At 37.1% G+C, this 22806-nt stretch overlaps 1 protein-coding gene and 1 long non-coding RNA gene across 3 annotated transcripts in view; one reads left to right on the top strand and one right to left on the bottom strand.

Moving 5' to 3' along the window:
* The window catches only part of TMEM132D (transmembrane protein 132D), a 192741-nt gene that overhangs the window by 164382 nt on the left and 5553 nt on the right, over positions 1-22806 (bottom strand). The gene's annotated exons all lie outside the window — the stretch shown is intronic.
* On the top strand, positions 221-22806 carry LOC112533518. Its single transcript, XR_003077894.3, has 3 exons — positions 221-473; positions 17655-17727; positions 22391-22806. It is a non-coding gene; the product is annotated as an uncharacterized LOC112533518 (long non-coding RNA).

Genomic DNA, 22806 nt, shown 5'->3' with positions numbered 1-22806 from the left:
ACTAACACAGGTGCTCTTAAAGGAGAATTTACAGCGCCCATTATCTTCAAAAATAGGAAGTAATGAGAAATGACCATGCAAGAAAAGACATTATAAAAGACTTCACTTAATCTGAGATTTGTGGGAGTAGAGCTCCAGTTTAGACATCAAAAGCTAAGTTCAAAGTCCAGCTGACATAAGATCTGCAGGATGATGGTGTGTAACACTAGGAGCTGCTCTGCCCACCTAGACAGATCATGGCTGGAATTCTTACACAGTCATTACACAGCACCATTTATCTTGCTTAGTGTCTCGCAGGAATGGAGAGGACGCAGACATTGACAGACTGCAGGAGATTTATTACCTTGGCCACTGAGGAGGGGAGTAAAGAACAAACACAACGCTTTTCATCTCACTGTGACAGAGTGGCAGGGGAAGAAGTAAAACATGGTCAATACACTCCTGGGAATACATGGCTGCTGGTTTACTAAGAGGTAAGCTCACTTCCTGCCTTAAGCTGGAAAAGCAGCCCTTAATTGGAATCAGATTGCATGCACCACACTCAAGTAGAGAACTACTTTGGGAGTAGCTCAACAGATGTCAGTCAGGCCACATGAGAAGTAAGGTACCAGACTATTCTGATTTCCTCACACTGCAGTGGTATTTTCTTCTCTTTTGTGCATTAAGAATCTTTCAAGTTTGCACATGTGGATGAATGGTGCTAGACTGATGGAAGTCCTCTCTTTACCCTAAGAGCCTACATGTCATCGGCAATCAGCATAAAATTCCCAATGTCAAGCTCAGCAGTGGTTTTCACCTGCAGAACAGAAGACAGGGCTGTCATGCACTTCTCAGGGACCTTCACTCATCATCAGCAATGTGCCTAGTTTCAAATACTTCAAAGCTGCTACTTCTGATCTGTTATTTTGTGATAAGAAGACTCATCAAGATATAAACAGTACAGAAAATCAAAACAATCACTGCATAAAGTAAACACTATCTAAGTGAGTTGTGGCATTATAACGTTGAGACAGTAGTTCCAAAATAGGAGCAGGATATAAGATCAATGAATCTCACTAGATTAAAAGCACATGGCAGAAGTCAATCTAACATTTCAATTTTGACCTTATTATATATGCCACTGAAGCTCAGACTGAACTTGCAGATGTAACCAGATACGGGGAGAGCCTGTTCAGGTGCATAAAGGAGTCTGTAACTTACGGACACACAGGAAGAATAATTAAAGGCAGAACTGGTAAATGCTAACATAAAGAACTCTAGAAACAACAGATGAGATTTGTTTTGCCCTATTAAAGTTAATAAAGGCACACCAAAAGGAGATATGTGCATTATGTCTTATCCTACAGGGCCTGAACTGCAATAATTAGCACATAGAGAAAATATTAAACAACATTTACAAGTACATATCCTCACTGAGGCAAGAGAAAATCCCGGCTTCAGATAGGAAGTAATTAAACCCAAAAGCTCGCCTAGTTTCCCAACCTAACACACAGAAGTACCCTTACAACAGTAGATTCAGTCTTCAAAATGATCAGCTGCAGTATGCTTTAATGATCCACTAAGTAAAGAAGAACCTGAATGCTGGTAAATGCCATCCTGGGTGGAGATACTGTCTCTGACTGCTTGAAACAGGACAAATTACTCTGGTAGCTGTGTAGAGTTGCTCTGCAAGTTTGAGTCCCTGTCACAGATTCAGCTGTTGCTAGCACTGCCACAGATACCAAGGCTAATTAACTAAGAAAGCAAAGCTGGAGCGTACATAAAGGTGCACAGGTAGATAAATACACCTTCCACATGTTGAAAAAATTTAAGAGATAAAAAGGACAGAGCCAACCATAAGCCAGCATGCAGTGGGAATCTGTCAAAGGTGCTCTGACTTCATTATCACCTCCAAAGTACAGTTCTCCCATTGTGCTTCAGCCACAAATGTAGCACAGGAAGATTTTAAGGCAGATAAAATAAAGCAGTTTTTTTGGCAAAGATCCATAGATCTGAACCATCTTTTATGTTGTATTTGGTTTCACTGATCCATTCAGATTTTAACAATACCATAGATAATAAATGAATATGTTTCACAACTTGGTAAGATAACCAAAATGCCAGCATCTGCCTAGTGGGCCTTATCATAGAGTTCTAATGAATTTCACCTGCTGTGTAACCTGAATGGTGCAAGAGCCACTAGAAAGATATTTAAGAGGAATAGTGTGTGTTTAGCATCTCCTTTTTCAAAAAAAAACAAATGGAAATAATCTCTAGTTTGCTCAAACACTTGTTATTACCCACAGCATTAAATTTAAGCCAACAAGATTACGTGTGTGAGTAAATCTGTCACAGCAGTAAGGCTGCAGAAATAGACCACAAAGGTAATATTCAGAAAGCTTTCTTTATGCACTACCTAGCTAGAACACAAAGGAAGATGGTTAATGACATGGTTTTCTTGTTTGCACAAGTCCGGATTTCAGGATTCTGATAAGACTTTATCAGTTTGAGCTTTCTACAATTTTTTTATTTGAAGGCTACAAAAGTTGAACTTCATAGGAATTCACTTTATAGCAGGTTGTGTCAATATCTTAGCTGGGTCTGCTATGCTATTTTGATTTTATGTTATCAAAGAATTTCAAGAAAACCAAATGAAACTTAATTTTATGCAACCGTGTATGATTTTGACACACAGTAAAAAAAGAACAGTGTGATCCAAGTCTCCACACAGCCACTTAAAAAGGCTTTCAAGAGACTTGATCATTTTCAGATCAGCTTCTTTGTCTAGGTTTCATTCCATGATATAAACCAAGACAACAACCGATTGTCACAGAACTACTCTGTATACTTAAGTGCTTTACAGCAAAGCTCCTTAATGCCAGAAGTTTGGCACCAGTAAGAAACATAGTTCTGCTGATCCAGGAACATGAGTCAAAACCACTAACTGTAATGACAGGTATGCTCCAGGGTCTGTTGGGATTGCATGTGAAATAAAGTCTTTGTGTTTGTTGTCTAAGGCATGAGTTGCACCTTACTGCCAGGACTCTCATTTATACCAGAAAAACATTCAAATATTGGGATTCCAGTAATTGAGACTTACAAATATCTCAGCTTTGCCAGTACACATACTAAATTAAAATATTGTCAGTAGAAAGATTTTGATGTTACCAAGAAGTTCTCTTCCTGAATTTGCTGAATGGAATACAATTGGCTTTACTCAGGTCTCCTTTTATAGGAGTTTGATGCTTGTACAACCTGGCAGCTTTTTAGCTCAATCATATAAACGTCTTAATACCCTGCATTGATCTGGAATCAACACAGTTGCCAACACATGGATAAAAAGCATCTGGAGAATTTGTTGGTTGTTATTTCAAGCTGTTTATTATTCCTTGAGGACTCATACAAACACTCAGAACTATCATGCCTGCATTAATACTGCTCTCCTGCACCTCTGGGTACAGTAACACTCTGCATTAAAGATGTTTTATAAAATTGTTTGTGAATTGATATTGCAGTGGGATTACTTTGTATGGTCTACAGCTTTGCACTAAATAAATACTGGAAGACTGCATACTGTGAAGTAGGCAGTTTGAGCAACTCAGTCTGGCCTTTAGACCACAGTTAAGAACAAAAATAAAGCATTGATGTGTACCGAGTTGTATTTTAAATCTTGGATTTGGCAGACCTGTAATTAACAAAAACCTCAAGGAACACTAGTAATGCTGTGCTTACAAACTAACACTGAAAACAATGGTCCACAGGCTTAGTGAAGGAGCATTTAAGCAAGCTGTCCCCATTGCTCATACAGAGGTAGAGATATCCATGACACATTTTTGCTGCTTCTTTTCCTTTTGAGTGACTGTCTAGTAGTTATTTACAAAACACTACCTAGAGTTTTAAGTAAATTGATTTAGTCAAGTCCTGGTTCAGTTTAATTTGCAAACACTCTAGTTTTTGGCTTTAGAATTTGTTGGCTGCATTTTTGGAAGTGCTCTGAATAATTCTTAACTCTCCTAATGTAGTGTTCCCAAGGAAATCAAATTGAAATCTGTTGTCCTTAAACTGGCTTTAGAAGTTGGTTGGTTTGTAACGGCACTCTCCCTGAGAGAGATGTGTACTTATTGAGAACAAAGAACATATAGGAAACTCCCTGGATTGATGAAATGTTCTAGAATAAATCAGCAGAAGATTCTATTCAAAAGGATTTGCCTCTTTTGTCTTGGGCATCAATTTTCAGTAGTGACTAACTGAAGCTGTAAAGTAAAAAATGATTTCACATTCCAAACCCTGAATCTTTCGGATTTTTAATGTTGAGATTATGATTTTTTTTAACTATAACCCCTTATAATGATCACTTAGTTTCTCTGTCCATCCTAGCTTCATATTACTCTATATCTACATGAATCCACAAAGTAGACACTATTCATGTGTCTATCTAGCCTATTATTAATCATACAAAAGGGGAAATTAAAATAATTTGCCAGACATTATTAAAATGTCCAGGTCATTTCATCACTTACCAAAGAACATACACAGAAGATGCTACATGGATTTTAATATTCAGAAAAGTAAAATTACTGCTTCAGGTAATTTTGGAAAACAGTCTCAAGCCTTTGGAAAGTCAGTTTGTCAATGAAATTGTTGGAAAACTGAATATTAAGGAACACATCCAACAACATTTCTTCTATGCCTTATCTGGACCCAGGCTCACTAGCAAGAAAACACAATGCTTTAAGCAAAGAGATGGACTAAAGAAAGCAAAGATGATCTGGTGTGGCAGTATTATTTGACCTTATGATAATACCTCACAATAAAGGATTTTTGAAGAATTTTCTGCACCAGTTAGCTCTTTGAAACAACCAAGTACTAGATCCGGGTTTTCAGTTCTAGAGACAAAAGAGGGGCCTTTTATAAACCAAGTGTAAAATGCATCAATTCCTGGGGCTTATACCAGATCCACATCTAGTACAAAGGGTCAAATCTTGCTTGACTTTTATGACACAGACCGTTTCTTATTTCCAAAAAAATTCTTCTCTGATCATCAATCCAATTGCCCTAGAGGTAAGCCTAGATGATGGAAAAATTTTCTGTGAAGGTATATGAAAAAGTGATTTTATATTAGCTTTCAATCACTTGCCATGGATTTTTTTTTTCCCCCCACATCTTTAATTTGCCTGTTTCAGAAACAGGTTTCCAATTCTCATTCTCTGCTGGATATTTTACTGTAATTACCTGTAATATTCATCATGTCTGTCTTTACATTTCAGAATTCTAGTTAAGAGTCCACAGCAAGATACAATCAAATTAGCTTCATCTGTCTGCAGGAGCTAGGATAGACAACGCTGTAAAAACATCAGCAGTTTTAACCTTAGTGCTACTAAGACATTGGACACTATGCATAGTGTGCACTCCAGAAATGCAGAATAAAAAGATGCATCAGAAAAGTGAAAAAAACACTCATAAATAAAAAGAAACTTCCCCTATGCCTTGCAATAAAATAAAATATTATTGATAGCATTTAAAGAGGCCCTGTTTAGTAAGAATGTAGATTTGTAGTGGGGCTTATCTCATAGTATCTATGTGTTTGAACAATACTCATCGAAGGAAACCAGGTAAGTTACATTAGTGCTTTAGATTAAGTAAGAAAAAAGCAAAGCAGGCACCGGAGTACCTTTTCTCTCAAAAAAAAAAATCACTTCAACTACACCTTGCTATGGAGAAAGATGTGTTTTTCAGATAAAAGTACTTAAAAGCAAAATAAGTTCATAGCAGAAATGTTGTACTGCTTTCTAATTGGTCATCCATTAGCGCAAGCTCAGCAACTCTTCTCCCAGGAGGGAAAAATAAGAGCTAGAGTTAGAAAAAGAAATCTAGTTTAATCATTCTTTCGTAATCTGGGAAGAAATATGTGCCAAGAGAACAAATTGTGTTTGTTTGTTATGACAAAATTGGGAGAAACATGCTTTTGCAGTGTTATAATGCCTTAAAAATACTGCATAAAATGAATAAATGAGCCTGATTATGAAAGCTGGTATTCAGTGAATGAAGCATCTGAACAATTGCATTTTGATTTAACCTTGCTTGTGGGTTTTTGGTTTGTTTTGGGTTGTTTTTGTTTGTTTGTTTTTCTGGAAATAGGAAACTTGTGGAGGAAGGGAAGGAGATATCCATGTTTATGCAAGATCTGTATGAAAAATTGTAGCATTAGTCTTCTTGATTCTTCCATAGCTTACTTGAGTGTTGTGCATCTCATTGTTATCTGTGTTAAAGACATAAGAATGATATAAATGCAGAAAAAGATACAATTTGGGGAATCCACAGAAGGAAAGATATTAGAGCCAAGACCCCAGCATAGCACCAGATATTTTGTTGACTTTAACAGCAGTAGAATTTTCTACAGAAATTGAGAAAGTCTATCAGGTGATCCTGGGAAGGAAATAAATACCTGAAGTAAATACACGCACTGTTTGCAATTTCAGGTTTGTAGTTATCTTTCACAGTGCTTCTTGTCTGCACAGACCAGAAATGAAGTCAATAACTAAACAGTATAACATGCTATGTTCTTATAACACTCCTTATTCAAGGATGCTGATGGCATTATAGTAAATATTGTCCTCTAAATCAACTTGCAGAGAAATAAACAACAGGGAGCTAAACTGCCAGCAGAGACTTCCATTGTCCTTCTTGAGCACCTTCTACAGTCCAAAACAAGTAGCAAAGAAAACAACTATGGCTCTAACGTTTCAGTCTTTACTTACAGGCTTAAGAGTTAATACGTCTCATAGGAAAAAAAACAGACTGAGGCTATAACTGTCTCACAAAGTATGAATTGCAATAACTTACACAGAAATATTAAGGATTTCTTTTTATTTGTCTTCAGGTATAAGCCTCAAAAACTCAAATATGCTCAGTTTCTTCCACAACCACATAAGTTTAAAGTTTTTTAATAAATCAAAGTGAGGTTCATAGCTAAATCCATAACTTCTGAGAAGTATTAAATACCACAAGATGGCCAATTCTGTGGCAGCAGAATATAACCATCCTTTTAATCGTACCTATCAGTATTACTGCACAACATTTTCCAGTAGGATATTCACATTAGCCTTTGGTAAAATGGGAAGAAACGCTGTGTTCATGCATGAATGATCACAGCTGTTAGAAGGGATTTTCTGTTTAAGAGCAAAATATGCATGATATACAGATGGACAGACAGCCTGTAGAGGGAGAAGACCTGAATCTGTTTTGCAGATTCCACAACCCAAATAATATTGTACAAGAAAGAAAACATACGTTCAGAGCAACCACCCCTCCTCAGATGGCCTCTGAGGAAGAAGAATCTGGAGAAAAATCTCGAAGTGGGGGGGGTAAGGTGAACAATGGGAGGGAGACATGCTTTGCAGCTTCACAGAGAAATGAAAGTAAAGGAGAAAAATGTGATTTGGGACTGTACTTTCTCCTCCTCACTAATACCTATGAAGTAGTAAATTTACCAACTAAAGGCTTCAGCATATTCTGCAGCAGCTTTCCCATGGCTTCAGTTGTAGGTACCAATCCTATACATCAGCTACAGGAACACCATTTCAGGTTATCTACCCCTGCTGCAATCACACACCCATTCCAGCTTCAGCACATCACAGATCAAACAAAAATAAACACATAGCAATGACAGTGAAGACTAAAGCATTCCACCCAGGTATTTGAAAGGAGTACTGACTTGAATATATTACCCATACTTTGTCTTACTAGCTTTTTTTCTTTGTCCATGTCCTGTTGTTGATTTTGCTGCTGTTGGGTTTTGTTGTTTGTTTTTAACCTCATAATCCCCTCCTACTCTGGAGCTAACAAAGAACCAGTGGTAAGTTTCTTCACATTTGCATGCATATGGAAACAAAACATCTCTATTAAAAATAAAACAAGCATGATTTAAAGGTAATCTCCATGAAGATGTGTGCCATGTATTTGTTTATATTAATGTTAATAACTTGCAAGCTAATGATAAATGTATGATAATTTATTCTAATTGAAATGAAGTGTACCCTAAAGGTAGACAGCAAATGAAAGCTCCTGCTTACACAGGTTCAGAGCACGTGCCTTATAGCCACATATCTTTGATGCAGAGGAAACACAGCACAAGTGATATGTAAAGGCAGAGCAGAACAGAAAAAGTAGCACAGGGTATGTATAATGCTCTGCAATCCGTAACGACTGCCATGCTGCCATTCCAATATTTCAAAGTCTAGAAATGCCAAACATACTTCCTAATTCATGACAACAAGCTCTTTAAAAGCTTTATACCTTCAAAGCTTTGCACAGTGCAAATCAATCCTTTCACCTTGCAAAGGCCTATGAGGACTCCATGAGAGGATTGTGGCCATGACTAGCCTGCTCCTCCTCAGTTAAAATATTGTTCCTCACATCACAGAGCCATGAATTAAAAGATGTTCTTGTTCCCCTCTGGTCTCATCTTCCTAGTACTGTTATTTTGATTATGAATGTATTTCTAGTTCCACTGAGACACGGCCCTCACTGGGCAAACACAGTTACCTTCCACAATACTCTTGGTAAGGCATTGGTAATACATTGCTCCTTGTGCACTTCCTGTTGTATGAAAAGGGAACATGGCTGAGCAAAGGCTGATACCATTAAGTTTGGATGTCTCCTATATTTGTGATTGAAGAGAAAAAGGTAACCAGAATATTCCCTTCACTCACAGTAAAATTCCAAGACACCTTAACTCACCTAACAAAATCTCCTTCCTATGTAGCAGACTTGCAAATAAGGAAGAGCAAACCCATAACTATCAGCTAACAAACTTCACAGTATTTCTTTCCCCAGATGTGTCTATGATTCTACGCATGGAGGGATGCTGTCATCTCTCCTTATGCCGAGTAGCCCTTTGATTGCCTCTGGCATCCTTCAACAGAAGGCAGTCAGAATATCTCATCTCTGTAATTTGTGTTCCTACAATAAAGCTTTGTGAAACACTGGAAAGCAAACAAGACTGAAGTTATTCCTGTAGAAATACAAATGGGCAAGGCCATGCCAGGGAAATTTAAGTATAGGTTTGGAATACAGTGAGAATAGCACAGCTGTCATGAAACAAGTTCTATCTATTGAAATTATTTTCCAAATGAAAAATAACCCTTTAATAACCATTTATCCTCCATCTCCTTCCCTTTCCCTCTTGTGTACCTTCACCCCAAACTACTTTACACTGAGAAAAACAACTAGGTATGAAAGGGCACCACACACAGCAGGAGTATTTAAAGACAGAAATTCATTAAGCAAAATTTTAAATTGTTCTTTTACTTCATGCTCACTTCACTGCTTGCTTGGATCCAGGCCTTATCCTCACAAAACTGTCCTGCTCCCACTGAAGTCAGAACTTCAATGGAAACAGAAACAAATCTGTACAGCCACAGGCTTCCAGAACAGCAAGCAGAGTCTGTTTTCTTCTGCCCTGCCATTTGTCTCCTCCAGATTAAATAGAGGAAATTCATATCTAAACGAGAAAGATAATCAGCTACCATTATTCAGAGGTTTGTATCACCAACTAATAGATTTACTCCTGCCATTTGGCAAGGCTCTACTGCAGGCTCAGCAGGAGAGTACGATTTTAATAACCAAAACAAAGTTCTTAGCAAATAATCGTCTCCTCACTTTGCGTAATTAATTCCTTGACTACTACAGAAGGATACCAAAAGAGTGAAAATACACTCGCAGACTATAATGATTATGCTAATCTAGTGAAGATAAAAGATGTGTTGTGTATTAATCAAAGTCCTGAACTTAAGTTCTCATTGTTCTTCAACTAAGTGATCTATACAGCACTGACATACCACAAGTGCAGGAAGACTGCCAGAGTTACAATTCCCTTATGCAAGCAAATGTAATGCAACTAATGAAGGGTTCCTCAAATAAGTTTAGAAGAGTATTTTAGAGAAAAATCACTGTCAGAAGGTACCAAGCAGACAGCCTAACTGGTAGGAAGGTAGAATGTTCATCTTTGCGGAGGCCCTGCTGTGTCTGTTCTCTCCCAGCTGTCTTTCAGTGTCTGAAAGATACATGATTACTTTATCTTCATCCTCCTTGTCACACAAATGGATCACACCACAACACAGACAGGAAGGATTTACAATACTCCACAGCTTGCTATGTAGGTTAATAGCTGATTTCGACTCCCACTGTATGTATGACTCCCATTAGCACTAATAACTCATAAGACATAGACAAATGCGTTCCTAAAATCTGAATGAGTTATCTTCAAAAGCTTCTTTTGTTAACAGTAAATCTGTATGTGTTTTTCCCTAGCACAGTGCATAGAGATCAGTAATTGTTATATTCTAACCAGCAGGGAATAATAAGACTTGTGCAGCCAGTCTTGCAAATATAGCCATTAACAAACTAATTAAGAGAGCCATTAATAAATCCATCTGAATTGATTTCAACCTTTCCAAAGAATAAGAAAAATCGCACAAGAATGTTCTTTGAGCATTATGTTAGTTCACAGGACAGATAAGTGAGCAATAGAAAAACAGTTGTGACCGATGTATCTGCTTTCTTCCCCATTTGTGAACACAAAATATTCTTTAACCACTATAGAACTGAATAAAAAAACAAATGGTAACACCAAGCTTGCTTCCCCTTGTTTCTTGTTATGAACTACCTGTACTTTAAACTGTTACCTGGTACAGTTGTTTCATAAATACGCACTTCCAGTGAAAAATAATTTTTAACATCCACTTTATTTTAACAAGAAATAAATGATTAACAAAGATTTTCCCTCCAAATGAGAAATTCATATTCCAGGTTGTTAGTTTTTTTTTTTTTATAATTGGAGAGATGAGAACATAAAATGGGTAAATCAAACACAGTTTTAAGGTCATTTTTTAAAGTCAAAAACAGATGCCAGCTTTTGAGGAATAGATTCAGAAAAAGCTTAGCATATCAGGAAATAGAACCAGGGAAAGCACAAGTATCAAATGTATGTGCTGTGAAGGCAGAAGTGATTCTAATTAAAGTTCCTCCTGTTAAAAATCAAGGGAATAAATTCTGTTTCCTGTTAAGGCAAAGTAAACCCATAGTAATTCCATGGAAACTGCTCCACCTTCACATAAAGGTGAGATGTAGCTGAATTTAGTAGGGGTTCTTTGAAAAATCAGATGAAAACTACATTCCACAAGTCCTACCTTCACACACACAGCATCCCATTTTATAAAAGGTTGTCCTGTTTTCATCAGTAGAGTATGAGGACATGGGCTCAAATACAATTCAGATACTGTTAATAAGACTTCAGAAGTGCCTGGTTCATTAAATGCATGCAGAATGCCCTACAGAGAGCATTCAAGTTTCAGATTTAGGCAAACCAAAAGCATGTGAGCACTTTTTAAGTATTTCTTCCTTAAAATGGTCTTCTACCCATACGCAAGTCCGCAAATTCACAGCAAATTTGGAATATTTTGTCTCGAGACACATGAAACATGCATAGAATGGTCTCATGCAACCTGCAAATGATAAAGTCAAGTAAAATTTACAGTTCAGAGGGGGCAGAACTCCAAAAGATTTGAGAAAGGCTAATTTAACACATCTGTCGTATACAATTACACAGTCAACTGTAATCCAAAACATCCATTTTTTTTTCTTCTCCAAACATAAAAGAGGCAATTGCCCAGGCTCAGAATTAAGCATCTGTTTCACAAAACAAAGTTATTAACCTCCAAGGTTTTTATGAACCGATAAAATTTGATCATTCAGCACTGCTCCATAACAGTTGCTTTCTCCATTACACAAATTGCTACAGCTGATTCCTGAACATAAGCCACTACCACAACTGAATATTTAAAGGTGGTGGGTGGGCTATTATTAACAAAGGGTTGAAGATGCTTCTTTACTAGTATAAAATATTTTATCTTAAAACAGTTTGCTGCTGTTTCTCTTAGTGGATACCTGGATTAATCTAGGTTTTTAGACATAAAAGATTCAATATTATAGTGTTTTTTCTCTTCACAAGTAGCCTTACATTTTGGAAAACATGCAAATCATGTTTCCATCTTAAGATCATGACAATGAAATAGGTACTATACCATTTAAATGTTAGAATTCTTAAGCATTCTTTGTACATGCAAACCAGTCAAGAATAAAACATGAAGCACTCCAAATTTCCATTCTTTGAAGCAAACCTTCAAATTTTTGAAAAATAAGTCATTCAACGCATACTTAAAGGATTTTAACCAGGCTCTTCAAGAGGAAAAAATGGTGACTTGCCTAAGACTAAGCCAAATCTGACCCATGAGCTGCCATGTTAATCCAAAGCAATTAACATGCATCTGGAGCAGGAGACAGTCAGTAGTTTGAAATCACCTGATCAAAAGTACTATAGTAAAGTAAGGCACAGTTCTACTAAATTATAAGTTCTTTGGAATTCAACTTTGTATCTCTTATACTGGCATAACCCAAGAGTAGTGTTGCTTTTTTCTGCATTGCAGCAATAAGTGTCATTAGTATATAAAAAAAGTGACTCTTCTAGCTTCAGCTGGGTGACTCTAGACAATTTGTGGGCATCTTCTGACACAACAGACAAGCAGCTATCTAGAGAGAGCAGCAAATCCTGAGAAAAATCAACATGTGCATTTCCTTCTGAACACTTCTCCCTCAAAGGTATTTGATCCCAATATGAACTGTTCCCATCAGGGAAAAAAATACAGAGCAGGACTCCAGAAAGTCTGTGTGCTTTAATAGGAACATTCTCCAGTCTAAGGAAAGTTATCAAAAAGTTAGAAATCCAGCATAATTCCCTTGAGTCGAAAAATAAGTCTACTAAAATAGTTACAGACATACTCCATGTTTTAAAGGCTGTATAGAAAGCCAATGGGCGAGAATTACCTCTCTTCCCTCCACAGTACTATCTAATTAAATTGAATATCTTTTTATTTCATTCAGTGCAGAGAATTTCTGAAATCCCATTTTAATCAAACCTGAGTCCTTACTGCTCCTCTGAGGCCCCATTTTCTTCAAAGCTATAAACTTCAGCCAAGGTTGTGTTAATTTTGCTCCTTTTTTTCCTGAATTAATAATCAAATTCTAATAGCATTATATTGTCTCACATATTTTTTCCTCTTTTTTAATACACCTAGTATACGGATTTTTTTTTAAATATTCTGCTTTGTGCTAAAACCTATCAGATGTGTTACTAAAGAGAAGATATGTGGGGTAGGTAGGCACTATGAGGATGGTGCAGGAGCTGTCAGAAGCTAGAAATGCAGGTTCATGCAATAATCTATTGTATTCAACCACATGCAAGTGTTCAAGAATTCATTAGTTATGAATATGGTTATTAGCTCTCAACTCCAGATGACAGTGTTACATCCCCATACATATTGAGTGAAGGATAACAAAACCAGAAACATATCAAAACCACACCCAACACATTAATATAATGGAGACGCTATGAACATGCTATGTTATATTCCAAGAACAACAGCTAAATGAATCTCTACCAACACTTTTTTTTCTTTGTTCCCTCAAAAGAAATAAAAATAAACAAACAGGAGGTCTTTGGCACATTAACTAAAGGGCTGTGTAGACGAGCAGCCCCCCAGGGGAAATTGCCTCTGAACAATATGCCCACTAGATATTCAATGGGAACACACAGGAGAAACTACTCAATTATTCTAGTGTCTTAAATCATGTCTCAGTAGCCAGCATCTCTGAAATGGTATATAATCAGCACACCCACCTGCAGCTTCTAAGCATATGAAATAAATAGCAGGCCTGTGGATTTCTAAATAAGAGAAAAAAGATTTTTCTGAAAACTTCAAGTTTGGTCAGCTTTGAAACAAATTTGACTTCACAGTATGCTCTAAATTATACGAAATTAATGTAAGAAAGCAAAAAGAGGAAAACCAAGCACCACTTTCGTTCTGAGAGCATCAATTTGTGGGGGAGAGGAAATCCTAAAAAGGAAGCAGATATTGTGATATAAACCAGCTCTGAATCAATGTAGCAGGAATTTAACTTTAGGAAGCAGGTATGGATTTTACTGTGCATGCAATATGTGTAAAGTCTTTTTTTAGTAATGAGAAAAAACTACCTAGCATGGTATCAGTAGTTTCTTTAACCCTAGTAAAGGAGAAGGTTGTTCAGTTATATGATCAATGAATGCCATAAGAACAGTGAAATCAATGGGATGCTGCTTGGAAAGGACACAAGGACTTGCATATTCAGTCCCTTTGTGCTGCTCCGTAGAAGTCAGGAAAAGGGAGGGCTGATTCAGCACAGATACTGCTCCCTACCCTCCTATGCCACTAACAATTCTCATCCTTTATTGCTATCTTGTTCGTCCTAATACTCCAGTCCCTCTGTAGACAGGACAGCCACTATACTTCTCTGGTATTTTTCCCATAATCTCACCTGGTATTTGTATTGCTTCAGGAACTTTACAGGGATATAATGTATTCCATCCTTTCATTTAAGCTTTTTTTTTTTTTGCACATATCAGCAATGTGCAGTATAGCGACAAGCTGAGGTGTAGGGGATATGACAGAATCCCTAGATCTCCAGCAGAATCCGTAAATGCAAGCATACTATTAGAAACAACTTGTGAGCAACTGGAGTAATATGAACTTGTAATGCAGAAGATATCAGGGACATAAGCTGATACCTCAAAGTTTAACATAGACATTAGTACCTTTTAGACTAACAGTTCACAGCTCTGAGTGGATTTTGATTAGCATTCATAAAATATGAGTGCTACAAGAGAAGTCCTAGCTGGTTGGGCTATAGAACCATTCCTTCAGACAGCATAGGCAGCTTGAAGAATTTGTAGAGCTAGGAATTGTATCTTGCACATTGATGCTTCTCTGTTTAAGAAGCTTGAAACTAGTACATTTCCAGAAGGTCATCAGAAGACATCAGGAAGGCCACCAACACCTCCAGAGAGTTATCATGTATTTTAAATTTATATGAAACTGCTAAGATTACAGGAAAATTTTTAGTAAGGAGAAGATAGACTTGATAGCAAAAACACTGGCTGTGGTAGAAAGCTTCTGTTGTCAGTTCAAGCCTTTAGGCAAAATTCAGTCTTGGCTCTAATATCTAAAGAAAGGATGACAAAATCAACTCAGGACTGTTTTAAAACAATCCTAATTTCTGTAATTTGGACAGTAGGTGTTTGGAGAGATTGGAGAATTTAGGTTATTAGTGACTGCTCTGATAGTGACTTTGAATTTCAAGACATTTTAATCTGTCAGTAGCAGATAACAGTGAATTTGAGTATATAGCATGAAACAAAATCCAAATTAAAAACAAAGGCATGTTGTCATTTACAATAAAAACAATAGCGCAATTTCAAATGATTCTGCACCTTTCAGACTGTCAACCCAGTGTACTATTTACTTTTTGTCTCCTATCTTCAGGCGTTAGAAATTTATGATAAAATGGTATATAAATCTCAAACAGCTCACTGCATTTCTTAAAGATCAACTGGAAGAGATGAAAACAGATTAAAAAAATAAAAGCAGAGGCTACACTTTTCTAGGTCTAAGTCAAAGTACTGCTTAAATAGAACTGTTAAGTATGAGATCACTCTCTTCTTTAAGTGAAGTCAATTGAAGCCAAAATTTAAAAAGATCACTTTATTAAATTTCTGTGCAATATTAATAGTTCCTAATATTGTATCAGCATACTTAAAGTCCAGCCAAGATTCTATCCACTGATCTGGGAACTGTAGCTAAATTTTCAGAGGATTCAGAGCCCAGATTTTCTATTGCTCTGCTCCCTCGAATGGTGTGGGAGGGTTCACAGCATTCAGCATTCACCACCTCCTACTGTGACATTTCTGGATGGACTTTCTTGAAAGCACACATCAAAATGCTGAGACTCACTCAACATCTCACTACTCATTTTGGTGCCTAAATTAAAATTAAAATGCTTCTGCAAATCTAGCTTTCATCTACAGAAAGAAGAAATATAATCTCTAAATAGATACATCTGTACAATATTGTTATCTTAAAGAAAAAAGTCAACCAATGAGAGAACAGTTTGTGCCTCAGTAATTCAATTAATATTATGTACTTCCATATTTTACTTTTATTATAAAGAAATAAAAGATATTTTAGCTGAAGAAAAGGCTACCATAGGCTGGGACTGGAAAGCAAAAAAGCCTCAAGCGGTTCTTCGAGGACTTTGTGAAGTCTGACAATTGCAATCTGTATCTATTGGGTATCTTTCTGCCCATTGAGATCACTATTAGCCAGTAAACTTGCCCTTTCAATTCACTCAAAGCTGCTACTTCAATCTATTCCATCTGTGCTCTCTGAACCTTTCATTTCCAATAGGTTCAGACTAATTCTGAGCAGGCAGGGAAGCTGACAAGCTCTACCTCTCTTTCACATCCTTAAGGCTACATGCTGACATCTTAAAAAGAACTTAGAAATAAATATAATGATACTGCTTTCACACAACAAAAATATTTAGTTGAATCCCATCAAGGATTAATTAGGTATTGGTCCATAGCTCAAACAGCCATTTAACCCCATGCTGGTTTAACCACTCAGCTGTAATAAAATAAAACACTTGTGAGCTTACAGATTTTGAACCAAAAGCTGGATGCCTCAAGAGTCAAGATGGACATCATTTTAAAAAAATTACAACTCCGATGCAGATTAGTCAGCCCTTATAATAGTCTTTGCATCTCTATACACACACCATAGCAGTAGTGCTGGTGACAGATTTACAATTCCCAGATGGCATTTGTCTACTAGTGTGTACATTCTGGTAGTGGAAGAGAAAACGGGTTGGAAACAGGAAGCCCACACAAGATATGATGAGCCATTAAGGCTAACCGATTTAGTCACAGCTCTAGTTCATAAGGAAAAAAAAAACACAAGTGACTAAGAACTGGGAACTGCCTGAGTGATAGGCAGATGTGAGAGATCTCATACAATAGTAGCCTGTAAAGCTCAATACAGAACAGAAAGCCAAAGAGAAATTGCTAGGCTGGCCCAGGTCCATGATTATGAAAAGGGGATGCTCAGCTTTTTGGAAACACTTGAAACAGCAGCCATTGGTGGTAACTGAAAGTGACCACAGCTACATAACTGAGGCTAAGAATTAAGTCCAAATTTCTTCCCAGAAACACCCATGTGATCTTCCGTATCACAGTGCAGTCTCTATCACTGCTACAGTTTTGGCTGGATGAAAAATACAAAGATGGCTTCAAAACCTTTCAGCTTACCCATCAAAACATTCAGCATATAGCTAAGCAGTGTCTATTTCAGTTTGGAGTATTATAGCTGAATCCCAAGGCATAAAGATCAGTGATCACATTATCAACTTCTAAGGTGGTCTTTCCTGCCCCTCCCAGAATTTCAGGTAAGTCATGGAAAGGAATATACTGAGGGAAAACAGGTAGTATTTTTATTGATAGTCATGTCTTTGTCTAAGAACAGCTTTGAACAGTTTTGCCTTGGCCATCATTATTTTAATACTTTTATTTCAAAACTGTTGATGAATTGTTGATAATGGCATGTGATGTTACTTTCGCAAGGCTAATCAATCAGCTGAATACAGCAATCACAAATATTCCAAGTGATGAACATCACACCATTTTGACTCATTCCCATGCCAATCCATAAGCTTCTACATGTGATTTCTCTAATCACATTTTTTCTACAAAGGAATGAGAATGCCTGGGAACAGATTACTGGAGGTGCTCAACTACAGTGACAGTGCTATGCCTGTGGAATGCAGGTAAGTTCTAGGGGAGGCTTGTTTTAACTATTCTCCACATCCAAATTTTAACATTTCCATACATTTCTCTTTAAGTTTGGACTTTGACTCCAAGATTTATTATTTCTATATTTTCACAGCATTTAACACAGTTTTAATTGCAGTGTAATGATGTAGTATTTTATATTATCACTTTCTCTTAAGTTGCAGCATATCTGTAGTACCACATAATGCAGTACCACTTTCTTACCAGCACCAGGGCAGAAGGCAAGGTCTACCTGCAAGAGCAGTGCAGTCTATTTCAATTGAGGAGTAAACAAAAACCACTTAAACATCACGTTTTGCCAGCAGGTCAAGGAAGGACACCAAGGGCATTTGCAAAGTGTAAGAGCTTCTGTTATGCAAAGGAAGGAATGGTAAAAAAACACACGAGATAATTATGGGAAAAAAGGAGAAATCTATCTTGCCTGCTTGTGACATGAGTTTACAAAAGATAGCTGGAATTAAGCTTGATCTATGTTATGATTAGTTCTGACATCTCAATAATTTAGTTTGAAACTAAACATTAAAATTTCCATTGTCCTCCATTAGAGATGTTTCACTATTTAAGAATTTTAGAACATTTCATTTGTTTCGCTGAGGAGACCGAAACTCCTTTTCCAGTGATAGGAAAAAGTTTCAGTGCCTGATTCCCCACTGCCCTGTATCAGCTAAACTTGTTAGCCAGAATACATCTGGCTAATCTTCACAATCCCATTCTTCACTACCAGTTCTAATTCTGCAGAGCAGAACACAGTTTGCTCTGTCTTGTTGTCTTTCAGCTTTCATTCATTTTTGCATTCTTGCCTCAATCCCAAATTTCTGGGCTCCCAACCTTATTTTCCAATTATTTTCTGAAAATGCCTACAGGTCAGTACTACATATTCAACATAAACATATTCAACATAATCTCAATCTAAGATTATAGATTGTTCTCAATGATTCCTTCTGTTCATCTCAGTGCTAAAAACAAGAAACAAGACTGGTATTTAGAATTGGAAGGAAAGGAGTAACAGCTCTGATTCCTGGAAGGAATGAAGCAGAAAAAATTATGAACTATAGAGAAATTCATTTATAGAATGTCAGAGATATATATTTATTCAGTCACTGGAGAGGAAAATAAAGAGATGCTGAAAAGCAGCATTTGCAGAGGACCAGTTGGACTCAGACAAGGATGAATAGAATATAGAAAAGGAAAAATAAAATCTGAAGACAGCAAAGATTGATTAAATTCAAAAACATCATAAGCACAGTTGTGCTTATTTTTTACTCCTTATTAAATGACCATCTGGACAACAACTGTTGTCAGTTTTCTAAAACAAAAACATTCCACAGGTAAATGTCTTTTCTAATGAGAAGTTTCACAGTTAATAACTTAACTGCCATGAAGTTTTTCTTTTGTTTTTAGTTTCCTCTATCTGGAGGAAGGCATTGCACATCTCACAGCCTATTGCAAAGCTCAAAACACAGTATCACAGAAGACTGTTTTTCTTGGGGGCCTCAGCATAAGTTATTCTCTAGTACACAAGCAGCTAGAAATAGAGGTTCAAATATCTTCTATTAACTCCCTATACAGATATACAAACCAGGAGCAGTACAGAATAAGGCATAAAAAAACCACATGCTTCAGATGAAAACCTTCATCCTAGCTGGAGGACAATCTCCACATAATTAAGAAAAAAGGGCGTAAGATTGAAGAACAGGACTGCCTGATTCTGTGTGTTCTCAACAAGTTAGCTCAGAAGAATCCATTCATTCTGACAGTTTCAATTTTCAGGTCCCATCAGTAACAGAAAAGACTGGCCAAAGTTCCTTTCATGAGTTCATTTCATTCACCACTGCTATCACTAAGATGCAAACAAAGGATATGAAGGAGCTTAAAATAAACCCCAAAGACTTGTAGGGGAACAGGAAGAATACAGTATTTTTAAGATCTGTACTACCTTCCAAGAAAATTAATAAACTCACAATTTAAGCTGTTTGCGGCGTTACTAATACAGATGTTTAAAATCAGGTGGGTTTCTTTAACACAGCTTATAACAGAGAAACAAAATTATCTTTACAATGCCTTTTCATAAGGATCTTTCCTTCCTATATATCATGTCACTGCCTGAAAAGATTTAGATAATTTATTAATTGTAACATCAAGGGATGGGATCTAGGTAAGCTCTTCAAAATGTTTAATCACAGAGATGCTGTCATCTCATTTTTATTGTTTTCCATTAACACGCGGTTATTCTCTATTCTAACTGAACTCAGAGTTCTTAATGCTGTCCAGTGACCAGGGCAATCAGAATGCTATGTTCCAATTTGTAACTCAGCCACTAGTAATTAATCACTTCTAACACAGTAAAATGTACATCTCATCTGAGAAGAGAGGCAGGTGCTACATAAATAGCAAGTTAACAGTTCCTTCTCCAAAGAACCTGCATTCAGAGTAGACAAAGGGGAAGAGAAAGAATTGAAGTAATTTTCCAAAGGTTACAGAAAGCCAGCGGGTACCCTGCCACCTAAATCACCATAGCCAACTGCTGCATTCCTCAGCTTTCATAAAAAAAGAATGCCAATGAGGTGAAATTATTGCATTTCTGTAAATGGACAGTAGTATCTGACAAAAAAATGGGACATGGAATAATGCTTAATAAGATCATTAAAAACAACAACAATCCAACCTAGCACTATCAGTCATTTTCCTATTTTAACGCTCATCGAGAAGAGATATTTCTGATTCCAGAATATCAAGTGGTATGTAATCATTATTTTTCCTGCAGAAGCCAATGTTCACAGATAGATTTTCTAAAGAGATTTTGTTTATTTTTTAAGAACAGGGAGCATGCTGTCAGGGCTGTAGTACAGCCTGGCTCAGTAGAAACCCATTAAAACCACTTTAGTGGGCAGATGGTGTCAAAGAGTCAGAAGTATATAACAGAATCCTACTGTGCACAAGTGTTCAGTATGCAAGAAATCATCTCTTATCAGACAAGTGCTGCAGGGGACACAGTCAACCACAAAGGAGAGAGCAGAGCACAGCTGAAGTCATGATCCCTGTACAACTGTTTGCCCAATGGTATGGACAAGAGTATGCAATAAAAGAACCTCAACTGATAAACCCCCTTAGTAAACAAGGGAATGATCTATGGAGAGCATTGTATCAAGCTTTAAAAAACAATGCCCTGCTTTTGTTAGGCACTGAAGGTGTAACAACTCTGTCACTGACAGGGATACCACAAAGCTCACACAGACTAAGTGTCTATTAAATCTTGGAAAAGGCACTCTTGCCACTAGAATCTAGATGACAAGACCCAATCAGTCATAAATCAGACGTGTACTAACACACTTACTAGATTAGGAGATACCTCTTTTGCATATGCTCCTTTACCATCCAGAAGCTAGGCCAAGTTTTTCTAATGTTTTCATTTGAGCCAAATTCTGTAGGCAAACTTAATATCTAACAAAGTGCCTAACTCCTATAATCTGAGTTAAAAGAGATCCTGAACAGAATAAGACAGTGAAAATTGGTGTAAACGTGACAGGGCAGTGAAAAGTCTAGAAGTACTTACCTTGTGCTGCTTACAGAGTAACTAAGCACAGTAATAAGCTTACAGAATGCATATGCACCTCTGCCCTCCACTGGGCAGAATCAGGATTGCTCAGTTCTGCCCTAAGTCCCATACTGTTGATTATATCAAGACATCAAGGAGGTACATGCTTCTAAACTCAAGCAAACTTCTGTAAATGTGCTAAAGATGACAAGCAGGTAATTGACAGTGTGGTTTTGGTTTGGGGTTTGGAGAAGTTGTTGTTTTTGGTGGGTTTTAATTTTTTAATATATATTCATTACACTGTGAAGTTCCATCAGAGCTATTTAGCTCTACGTTGATCCTCCTTCCACTGAGAGTCTCAAAATACAATCCACTGTAACAACATCAAGACTTCAAGTCAATTCTAAGTAACTTTAAAAATGGATCTAGAAGGGCCTGTGAGAAGGAACTGACTGCAGAAGGAAGGGAGAGGTCCTACATTTGGCAAATTTTAAGAAGTATGGCATTGACCTAGGTAGAGCCACTGCCAACCATTTTGACATGAACTGTACAAGAAACAAAAATGAGTGCATCTTGCTGAGCATCTTTCATGTAGGCAATCAATCACCTACAATACAGAAAACTACTTCCAGAAACCTTTCTGGAAATATTAATGTAAAAAAGAATCTAGTCAAGGAGTGTGAAAGCCAACATACATCCTCAGAGAATACAGTAGGAGTCTCTTAGGAAGTTAATTGACCCTGCAGCACAGATATCACAAGTAGCTTGAGCAAACTACTCCTACCTTGCTTCACTGAGCCACTACTCAATGCTGATTTTAGCAAACCTGTGCTGGAGTAGATTAAAAACACTCATTATCAACTGCTGTGTCCAAAGTATTGAGGTAATACAGTTCAGAGAAATATACTTTAAATTGTTATCGTTAGCCTCACTGCAGTGGTTTTTCATCAAACCTTAAGGACAAGAGCAAACTAATGTTTCTGAAAGAAATCTAGACCATCTTGCACAGTACTGTCACAATTGTTTTAGCTTACAACCAAAGAGAAATCAGGATGCACTCTGAATGCATCCTTGTTACATTTATTTTCTGTGTTCTTTTCTAGCTTGCACGCATGAGATGTCTGGCACTGGTTTCACAACACTGCTCAGATGTTCCATGAATCACCACTGGTGTGTGGGCAATGGCTGAAAAACACTGCACCAGAAAACTGTCTACACTCTGAATTAACGCTTACTAGAGGCAATGAAAACATATGTACTGATTTAAACGTGATGTGGATCACACCTGCTGTGGACATACAGATAGACCCAATATAATATACCATAGAACTGGAAATTATGTCATCCTCTTTGTGTAAGTTGCACTACTAAATTGGAAAATGGAGGCTTGCCCAAATACCACACAAGCAGAGCATACTCTTTGGAGTATGAAGACTTTCAACCCATTAGCTCTGCTGGACCAGACTAGCACCTTACCTTGGAACCAAGCCTATTTGATGTAAGAAATCAACTGTCTTTC

The sequence above is a fragment of the Gallus gallus genome, chromosome 15, assembly GCF_016699485.2.
Source record: "Gallus gallus isolate bGalGal1 chromosome 15, bGalGal1.mat.broiler.GRCg7b, whole genome shotgun sequence".
NCBI lineage: Eukaryota > Metazoa > Chordata > Aves > Galliformes > Phasianidae > Gallus > Gallus gallus.
Note: the sequence above shows the minus strand (reverse complement) of the source record. Positions and strands in the feature narration are given on the sequence as shown.